This window comes from Arachis hypogaea, chromosome 9 (genome assembly GCF_003086295.3).
Source record: "Arachis hypogaea cultivar Tifrunner chromosome 9, arahy.Tifrunner.gnm2.J5K5, whole genome shotgun sequence".
NCBI classification, from domain to species: Eukaryota; Viridiplantae; Streptophyta; class Magnoliopsida; order Fabales; family Fabaceae; genus Arachis; species Arachis hypogaea.
In genome coordinates, this window is record NC_092044.1 from 45197125 (window position 1) to 45207732 (window position 10608).

Sequence of the window (10608 nt, forward strand, 5' to 3'; positions counted from 1 at the left end):
AAGCAAATAAAGTGTATCGAAGCTCTAGCCCAAGTCATGAGATTATGCATCATCAATTTGTCATTCAATCCTTGCATAATCCTTATGAAATCATGTAAAATTCACAATGGTTGCTTGAATCAAGGTGTAAGTGTATTTTCATCCAAAACTTGCCTTATTTACTAAGAAAATGCATGAAACTACCCTAAAATAGTAAAGAAAAGGTCAGTGAAACTGGCCTAGATGCCCTGGCATCGGTCACCATATCCAAACACCAAAACCCAGATTCTACTAAAGTGTGAGAAGGGATTTCTAGCATGGTTTCATGTTTCTTTTTTCAAGGTTCCCATGAAACCCATTTTGCATTTAATTTCTTTTCCAAGTTAATTGAACACTAAGCATGAAAATCGAAATTCCTTTTAGCAAATCAAAGAGAAGATGAAGAGGAGAAGAAATTCACTATCATTAATCCATCGAGTACAATAGAGCTTCCTCTCTCAATGAGAGGGAATTTTGCTACTCATAGCTTAGAAAGAAAGTACAAAGATGGAAGAGATGAAGTGTGAAAAGTGAAAAGTGAAATCATAACTAAACTCTGTGACTTGCTAACCCTCTTTTTCCAATACTTCCAAGGGTATTTATACTACTCCTAGATCTAGAAATAAAGGAAATTACAAAAATAAAAAGAAAATTACAATTTGGAGGGAAAGGAAACTCAACAAACATGATCTTCCAGCTGGCGTGTGACTGGCGCTTCTCTGGCGTGTCACGCTCCCTCTGTTTCTAACTTGGCGTGCCACGCGTCACCATTCAAGTGGCACGCCATCCTCTATTTCACCCCTGGCGTGCCACGCCTTCGAGCCAAAGTGGCACACCCAGGACATTTTAATTGGCCCAAGTAACCTGGCGTGCCACGCCTTCGACACCAAGTGGCACACCCAAGGTCATCTTCCTCATCTCTATGCTTCTAGAAATTTGTACCAGCATGGCACACCCAGGGTCTGGCATGCCACGCCTCGTCATCCAAGTGGCATGGCTAAGTTCACTGGCTTCTCTTCCTCCTCTCTAGAAAATACTACCAGCGTGCCACGCCATGAGACTGGCGTGTTACACCGTTCATTTGCTTCATCTTCTTGTTGGCATGCCACGCCTCATCTCCCAAGTGGCACGCCTGAGTTCATTGGCCCTTTAATTCCTCCTCTGGAAAATACTACCAGCGTGCCACGTCATGAGACTGGCGTGTCACGCCCTTCATTTGCCTTGGTCCCAGAGGTTGGCGTGCCACGCCTGGATGTTCAAGTGGCACGCCAAAGTGGGATGATTGAGCTGGAATGCCACGCCTTCAATACCAAGTGGCACGCCCAGTTTTATTTGGCCTCCCTAGGTGCTGGTGTGCCACGCCTCATCACTCAAGTGGCACGCCTTAGTGGGACTTCTTGAGCTGGCGTGCGACGCCTTCGATACCAAGTGGCATGCCCAACTTTTGCATTGTCTTCTTGTTCACTGGTGTGCCACGCCTTGTTGCTCCAGTGGCACGCCCATTCAATTGTGGGTCATTTAGGCTTGGCGTGCCACGCCTTGATCCTCAAGTGGCACGCCCAAGTGAACTCTGGAGCTGGCGTGCCACGCCTTCGATACAAAGTGGCACGCCATAGTGATGGTTCTTCTAGTAATGAATTGGCGTGCTACGCCCTGCTTCTGGCATGCCACGCCCCTTTGATGGTCTTCATATTTGCTCTCTAGAATGTTGTATCAGCGTGCCACGCCCAGCTTCTGGCGTGCCACGCCAACACATTTTTGTGGCGTTTGTTCCAAGTGGCACGCCTGCTTCACACGCCCCACTTGTTTTGTTATTTTCTTTCCCATTTTTGATGTCTTTTCCACCTGAAATTCATCACAAACTCATTTCAAAACAATGTACTATGATATTCATCAATTAAGGCATGAATTACAATGATCAAATGAGATTATGCCTCTTTTATGGTCCTTTTTATGCAAGAAAAAGCGTAGATGATGTAAGTCATCAATACTCATCCGGTTGGAGTGCAAATCGCACTTCCGGCAGTACATGCCTCTTCCTAGTAACCTCAAAGAAATGCTCTTCATGCAATTTAGAGTGAAATTTCTGTGCATCATGAGAACCGGTGGCCAGTTCCTTTCCTTTCCTCTTTTTGGAGGGTTGAATGGTATTTAGTGCCATGAAAATAAACAGAAAAAAACCCAGCAAAGCGACAACACCAAACTTAGTACTTTTGCTCATCCCCGAGCAAATTAAAGAAATACAAAGGGGAAGGAGAGCAGAAATTGGAAAAGAAAAAAATAAAAATTAATGCTAAAACTTTTTTCTGTTTTTTTTATGAAATAGAAGAAAACAGAAAGGGATTAAGGAAGCTAAGGAGGAGGGGCTAGATAGAATGGCGTTGGGGTGCGTGAGGAAGGGGGTACGGTTAGGTTGAGGTGAAGGTTTAGGGGTTATTGTAGTTGTGGTTGACAAGGGAAAGGGGGGAAGGCTCTTTGATCTTCGAAGAGAGTGGGGGAGGATATGTGGTGGGGGAATGTGGTTGAAGGGGCAGAAGGGATGGGGCTGGGTGTTCTGCGAGTGTGGGGAAGGGAGAAGAAGGGAGTGTTGCTATGTGTATAGATAGGGATATGAGGATGGAAGGGATTTAATGTGTGTGAAGTGAAGGTAGTAGAGATGGCGATATATAGTGGGGTGGAAGTGGGAGTGGGGGGGGACGTTGGTAGGAGGGAGAGGTCACAAGTTTTGGAAGGCTTGGTCAAGGGGTTGGGGAACATTTGAGGGGGCTTGGGAGTGGAGAATTGTTCACGGGTTAGGGTTGGGAAATTGATGAAGAGTGAGTGGGGACCAAATCAGGGGATTCGGTTTGGAATTAGGAGATTATGTTTTAATTTGGCCAAAATTTTGTCCTTGGTGCCAAACTCAGGAAAGCTGAAGTTTGGCACCGTGACTCCAGAAGTGTATGACTCCTCCTGGCGCCAAACTTGGTGTAGCCCAAGTTTGGCGCCACCCCCTTCCCCTTTTTCTTCGTAGTTGCGACGCATGTGGCGCCAGACTTGGAATTTTCCAAGTTTGGCGCCATCCCTCCAGAACGCCATCTCCAAGTTGCACGCTATGTCCGGCGCCAAACTTGAAAATCCCGAGTTTAGCGCCACCCAATCCGAGATGAACACTGCCAGGGTGGTTGAAATTCCTTTAACTATATCGGTTCATGTTCTAAACATTCCTCATGATCAAAACACGCATAAAACAAGGGAAAAATAGTAGAAACTCAAATTAAATCAAGTAAATAACAGAATCAAAGCAACAGAATTCAAGCAAAAGGATACAAAAATATCGGGTTGCCTCCCGACAAGCCCTTCTTTAACATCACTAGCTTGACAGTTAGTTATGCTAGTTTAGCAAATTAGCGGACCTTTGGCTATCAATCTCACCTCCAAGATAGTGCTTCAATCTCTGGTCATTAACTATAAACTTTCTATCATAATTCTCTTACTGAATCTCCAGATGACCATACGGTGATGCTTTTATAACCACAAACGGTCCTGACCACTGGGATTTCATTTCCCGGGAAAGAGTTTGAGCCTTGAACTGAACAGAAGCACCCTCTGACCTGGCTCAAAGACTCTGATGGCAATCTTCTTGTCATGCCATATCTTAGTTCTCTCTTTATAGAGCTTGACATTCTCATAGGCTGAATATTTGAATTCATCAAGCTCATTCAACTAAAGCATTCTCAAGCATTCTCTTTATTCATGCAGCTTGAGCATCAAAGTTCAAAAACTTGATTGCCCAGTAAGCTTTATGCTCCAGCTCCACTGGCAAGTGACAAGCTTTACCATAGGAGTCTTGTAAGCTGTTTGGTATGCCAAGAGAGTATCATCAAGTTTTCTAGACCAGTCCTTCCTTGAGATACTAACGGTCTTCTCCAGAATCCTCTTGAGTTCTCTATTAGAGACCTCAACCTGTCTACTTGTTTGAGGGTGATAAGGGGTTGCCACCTTATGACGGACTCCATACCTCTGTAGAAGTGAGTCCATCTGTCTGTTATAGAAGTGACTTCTACCATCACTAATGAGTTTCCTTGGGACACCAAACCGGCTGAAAATATATCTCTGAAGAAAGCTCTTCACCACTTTGGCTTCATTGGTGGGCAGAGCCATAGTTTTCACCCACTTGGACACATAATCAACGGCCATCATCATATTGTTGTTGGAAAATGAGGGTGGAAAAGGTTCCATGAAGTCAATATCCCATACATCAAACAACTCAATCTCAAGAATCCCATACTGTGGCATCCCTTGGTTGGCAGGGAGAGTCTTGGCTCTTTCACATCTGTCACAGTTCTTTACAAATGCTCTTGAGTCTCAGAAGAGAGTCGGCCAGTAAAAACCGCTTTGAAGGACTTTTGTAGCTGTCCTTTCACCACCAAAGTGGCCTCCATAATCAGAACCATGACAATGCCAAAGAATCTGATGTGTTTCCTCATTTGAGACACATCTTCGGATTATACCATCTGAGCATCTTCTAAAAATGTATGGTTTCTCCCAAAAGTAGTACTTTGCATCAGTCAGTAACTTCTTCACTTGTTGTTTACTATACTCTTTTAGAATGAAATTCATGGCTTTGTAATTTGTAATGTCCGTAAACCATGGAGCCTGCTGAATGGTGAACAGTTTCTCATCCGGAAATGTCTCAGTCACAGTTATGGGTGGTTGCATGCCCTCCTCAGGTTCAATCTTGGAAAGGTGGTCAGCTACTTGATTTTCTGACCCTTTCTTGTCTTTGATCTCGATATCCAACTCCTGAAGGAGTAGCACCCATCTGATTAATCTTGGTTTAGAATCCTGTTTGGTTAAAAGGTACTTCAAAGTAGCATGATCAGTATAAACAATAACCTTAGAACCAATTAAATAGGAGCTAAACTTGTCAATAGCATACACAATAGCTAATAATTCTTTTTTTGTAGTTGTGTAATTCTTCTGAGCATCATTTAACACACGGCTAGTATAGTAAATGACATGTATAAGCTTGCCATGCCTCTGTCCTAAAACAGTTCCTATAGCAAAATTACTAGCATCACACATTAATTCAAATGGCAAATCCCAGTCAAGGGGAGCTATGATGGGAGCAGAGGTAAGGTTCGTTTTTAGAGTTTCAAAAGCATGCAGACATTCAGTGTCAAATACAAAAGGAACATCAGTGAGTAAAAGGTTGCTCAACGGTTTAGCAATTTTAGAAAAATCCTTTATAAATCTTCTGTAAAATCCTGCATGACCCAAGAAACTTCTGACTGCCTTAACATTAGATAGTGGTGGTAATTTTTCAATTACCTCTGCCTTGGCTCTATCAACCTCAATCCTCTTGCTTGAAATCCGGTGTCCAAGAACAATACCTTCTGTAACCATAAAGTGGCATTTTTTCCAATTTAAAACAAGGTTTGATTTTTGACACCGTTTCAAGACTAGAGATAAATGCTTAAGGCAGGATTCAAAAGAATTACCAAAAATAGAAAAATCATCCATAAATACCTGAATAAACTTTTCAACCATATCAGAAAAAATTGAAAGCATACACCTCCTAAAAATTCCTGGGGAATTATAGAGTCTAAATGGCATTCTCCTGTAAGTAAATACTCCAAAAGGACATGTCAATGCTATCTTCTCTTGATCTTGAGGGTCTACTGCAATTTGGTTATATCTAAAATATCCATCTAGAATACAATAAAAAGCATGACCAGCTAACCTCTCAAGCATCTAATCAATGAAAGGCAAGAGGAAGTGATCCTTCCTTATAGCAGTGTTGAGCCTCCTATAGTCTATGCACATTCTCCATCCTATAACGGTCCTTGTAGGAATTAGCTCATTCTTTTCATTCTTGATCACTGTCATCCCTCCTTTCTTGAGAGCTACCTGCACAGGATTCACCCAAGGGCTGTCTGAAATAGGGTATATAATCCCAACCATAGTTTCATTACCTCTTTTTGGACCACCTCTTTCATAGTTGGATTGAGTCTCCTTTGTGGTTGCACAACCGGTTTAGCATCATCTTCAAGAAGGATCTTGTGCAACACTTGGTTGGACTAATCCTCTTTAAATCACCAATGGTCCACCCAAGAGCTGTTTTATGGCTCCTGAGCACTGTAATAAGCGCCTCTTCCTCACCAGGCTTTAAGGAATAGCTTATAATCACTGGATATGAATCATTTTCACCTAAGAAAACATATTTCAGAGAAGGAGGCAAAGGCTTTAGCTCAAGCTTGGGGACTTCTTCCTCCATCTTAGGCGTGTTCACCTCCTCAATTTGGAGGTTTTTCATCACTGAAAGTGGCATGAAATTGATGCTAGCTCTAAGATCACACAAGTCTCTCTAAATAGTGACATATTCAATGGTGCAAGGTGATGAGCGGACAATTTATACACTTTTTGGCATTGTTTTTAGGTAGTTTTTAGTAGGATCTAGCTACTTTTAGGGATGTTTTCAGTAGTTTTTATGCAAAATTCACATTTTTGGACTTTACTATGAGTTTGTGTATTTTTCTGTGATTTCAGGTATTTTCTGGCTGAAATTGAGGGACCTGAGCAAAAATCTGATTCAGGCTTAAAAAGCACTGCTGATGCTGTTGGATTCTGACTTCCCTGCACTCGAAATGGATTTTCTGGAGCTATAGAAATTCAAATGGCGCGATCTCAACAACGTTGGAAAGTAAACATCCAGAGCGTTCCAGCAATATATAATAGTCCATACTTTATTCGAGTTTAGACGACACAAACTGGCGTTCAATGCCAGTTCCATGCTGCATTCTGGAGTAAAATGCTAGAAGCACGTCACAAACCAGAGTTAAATGCCAAAAACATGTTACAACTTGGCGTTTAACTCCAAGAGAAGCCTCTGCACGTGTAAAGCTCAATCTCAGCCCAAGCACACACCAAAGTGGGCCTCGGAAGTAGATTTCTGCACTTAGACTTATTTCTATAAACCCTAGTAGCTAGTTTAGTATAAATAGAACTTTTTACAATTGTACTAGGGGTCCTTTTCCCTATTTTTGAATTCATATGTCTTTTGTGGAGGCTGGCCATTCGGCCATGCCTGGACTATCACTTATGTATTTTCAACGGTGGAGTTTCTACACACCATATATTAAGGGTGTGGAGCTCTACTGTACCTCCAGTTTTAATGCAATTACTAATATCTTTTATTCAATTCAACCTTATTCTTATTCTAAGATATTACTCGCACTTCAACCTGATGGATGTGATGATCCGTGACACTCATCATCATCCGTCCTTATGAACGCGTGCCTGACAACCACTTCCGTTCTACAAGTGAAAGCTAGAGTGAATATCTCTTGGATTCCTTAACTAGAATCTTCGTGGTATAAGCTAGAATTATTGGCGGCCATTCTTGAGAATCCGGAAATTCTAAACCTTGTCTGTGGTATTCCGAGTAGGATTCAGGGATTGAATAACTATGACGAGCTTCAAACTCGCGATTGTTGGGTGTAGTGACAGACGCAAAAGAATCAATGGATTCTATTCCGACATGATCGAGAACCGACAGATGATTAGCCGTGCTGTGACAAGAGTATTCAGACCATTTTCACTGAGAGGATTGGAAGTAACCATTGACAACAGTGATGCCCTACATACAGCTTTCCATGGAAAGGAGTATAAAGAATTGGATGAAAGTAGTAGGAAAGCAGAGATTCAACAGGAACAAGCATCTCTATGCACTTATCTGAAATTCCCACCATTGAATTACATAAGTATCTCTATCTTTATTTTAATGCTTTATTTATTATTATTTTTGAAAACTATTATAACCATTTGAATCTGCCTAACTGAGATTTACAAGATGACCATAGCTTGCTCCATACCAACAATCTCCGTGGGATCGACCCTTACTCACGTAAAGTTTATTACTTGGACGACCCAGTGCATTTGCTGGTTAGTTGTGCGAATTTGTGAAGAATGTGAGAGAACCATAGTAGTGTGCACCAAGTTTTTGGAGCCATTGCTAAGAATTGTTCGAGTTATGAAAAGAGTAAATCACAATTTTGCCTATCAAGTTTTTGGCACCGTTGCCGGGGATTGTTCGAGTTTGAACAACTGACGGTTCATCTTGTTGCTCAGATTAGGTAATTTTCTTTTCAAAAAGTTTTTAAAAATCTTTCAAAAAATTTTTTTCTTTCTCTTTTTCGTTTTTCTAAAGATTACTTTCGAAAAATCCAAAAAAAATTAATAAAATCATAAAAATAAAAAAATATTTTGTGTTTCTTGTTTGAATCTAGAGTCAATTTTTAAGTTTGGTGTCAATTGCATGTTTTTAAAATTTATGCGTTTTTTTTCGAAAAATTCATGCATGGTGTTCTTCATGATCTTCAAGTTGTTCTTGACAAGTCTTCTTGTTTGATCTTTAAATTTTCTTGTTTTGTGTCTTTTGTTGTTTTTCATATGCATTTTTGCATTCATAATGTCTAAGCATGAAAAATGTCTAAGTTTGGTGTCTTGCATGCTTTCTTTTCTTGAATTTTTTTTTCAAAAATAAGTCTTGATGTTCATCTTGATCTTCAAAGTGTTCTTGGTGTTCATGTTGGCATTCATAATGTTCTTGCATGCATCATGTGTTTTGATCCAAAATTTTCATGTTTTGGGTCATTTTTATGTTTTTCTCTCTCATCATTAAAATTCAAAAATAAAAAAATATCTTCTCCTTTTCGCTCTTATAAATTTCGAAAATTTGAGTTGACTTAGTCAAAAATTTTTAAAACTTAGCTATTTCTTATAAGTCAAGTCAAATTTTCAATTTTAAAAATCCTATCTTTTCAAAATCTTTTTCAAAAATCAACTATTTTTTATTTTTCTTTTATGATTTTTGAAAATTTAAAATTATTTTTCAAAATCTTTTTCTTATCTTTATTTCAAAATTTCGAAAACTTTACTAACAATTAATGTGATTGATTCAAAAAATTTGAAGGTTGTTACTTTCTTGTTAAGAAAGGTTCAATCTTTAAATTCTAGAATCATATCTTTTAGTTTCTTGTTAGTCAAGTAATCAATTTTAATTTTAAAAATCAAATCTTTTTCAAAATATCATTTTCAATCATATCTTTTTAATCATATCTTTTCAATCATATCTTTCTCAAAAAAAAAAATTGATTTCAAAATATCTTTTCTAACTTCTTATCTTTTCAAAATTGATTTTCAAATCTTTTTCAACTAACTAATTGACTTTTTGTTTGTTTCTTATCTTTTTCAAAACCACCTAACTACTTTTCTTTCTCTAATTTTCAAAAATCATCTCCCTCTTTTTCAAAATTCTTTTAATTAACTAATTATATCAAATTCTAATTTTGATTTTATTCCTTCTCTTGGTTTTCGAATTTTAACTTTAATTTAAAATAAAAACAAAAATATTTTTCTTTATTTTAAGTTAATTTTCGAAAACCCCTATCTCTCATCTCTTTCTATTTATTCATTCATTTACTAACACTTCTCTTCATCTTAAAATTCGAATCCACTCTTCCTCTCTGAGTTCGAATTTTCCTCTTTACCTTCTTCTATTCTTTTCTTCTTCTACTAACATAAAGGAATCTCTCTACTGTGGTAAAGAGGATCCCTATTATTATTTTCTGTTCGCTTCTTTTTCATATGAGCAGGAGCAAGGACAAGAATATTCTTGTTGAAGCAAATCCTGAACCTGAAAGGACTCTGAAAAGGAAACTAATAGAAGCTAAATTACAACAATCCAGAGACAACCTTACAGAAATTTTTGAAAAGGAAGAGGAGATGGCAGCCAAAAATAATAATACAAGGAGGATGCTTGGTGATTATACTACACCTACTTCCAAGTTTAATGGAAGAAGCATCTCAATCCCTGCTATTGGAGCCAACAATTTTGAGCTGAAGCCTCAACTAGTTGCTCTAATGCAACAGAACTGCAAGTTTCATGGACTTCCATCAGAAGATCCCTATCAGTTTTTAACTGAGTTCTTGCAGATCTGTGAGACTGTTAAGACTAATGGAGTAGATCCTGAAATCTACAGGCTCATGCTTTTCCCTTTTGCTGTAAGAGACAGAGCTAAAACATGGTTGGACTCATAACCTAAAGATAGCCTGGACTCTTGGGATCAGCTGGTCACGGCCTTCTTGGATAAGTTTTTTTTTCCTCAAAAGCTGAGCAAGCTTAGAGTGGATGTTCAGACCTTCAAACAAAAAGATGGTGAATCCCTCTATGAAGCTTGGGAAAGATACAAGCAGATGACCAAAAGGTGTCCTTCTGACATGCTTTCAGAGTGGACCATTTTGGATATATTCTATTATGGTCTATCTGATTTCTCTAAGATGTCACTGGACCATTCTGCAGGTGGATCCATTCACCTAAAGAAAATGACTACAGAAGCTCAAGAACTTATTGACATGGTTGCAAATAACCAATTTATGTACACTTTTGAGAGGAATTCTGTGAGTAATGGGACGCCTCAGAGGAAGGGAGTTCTTGAAATTGATGCTCTGAATGCCATATTGGCTCAGAACAAAATGTTAACTCAACAAGTCAACATGATTTCTCAAAGTCTGAATGGATGGAAACATGCATCCAACAGTACTAAA

At 39.1% G+C, this 10608-nt stretch overlaps 1 non-coding gene across 1 annotated transcript; it reads right to left on the bottom strand.

Annotated features, from left to right (window-relative positions):
• Positions 1 to 10179: 10179 nt before the first annotated feature.
• LOC112714155 (small nucleolar RNA R71) lies at positions 10180 to 10287 on the bottom strand. Its single transcript, XR_003159110.1, has one exon. It is a non-coding gene; the product is annotated as a small nucleolar RNA R71 (small nucleolar RNA).
• Between the last annotated feature and the right edge of the window lie 321 nt (positions 10288 to 10608).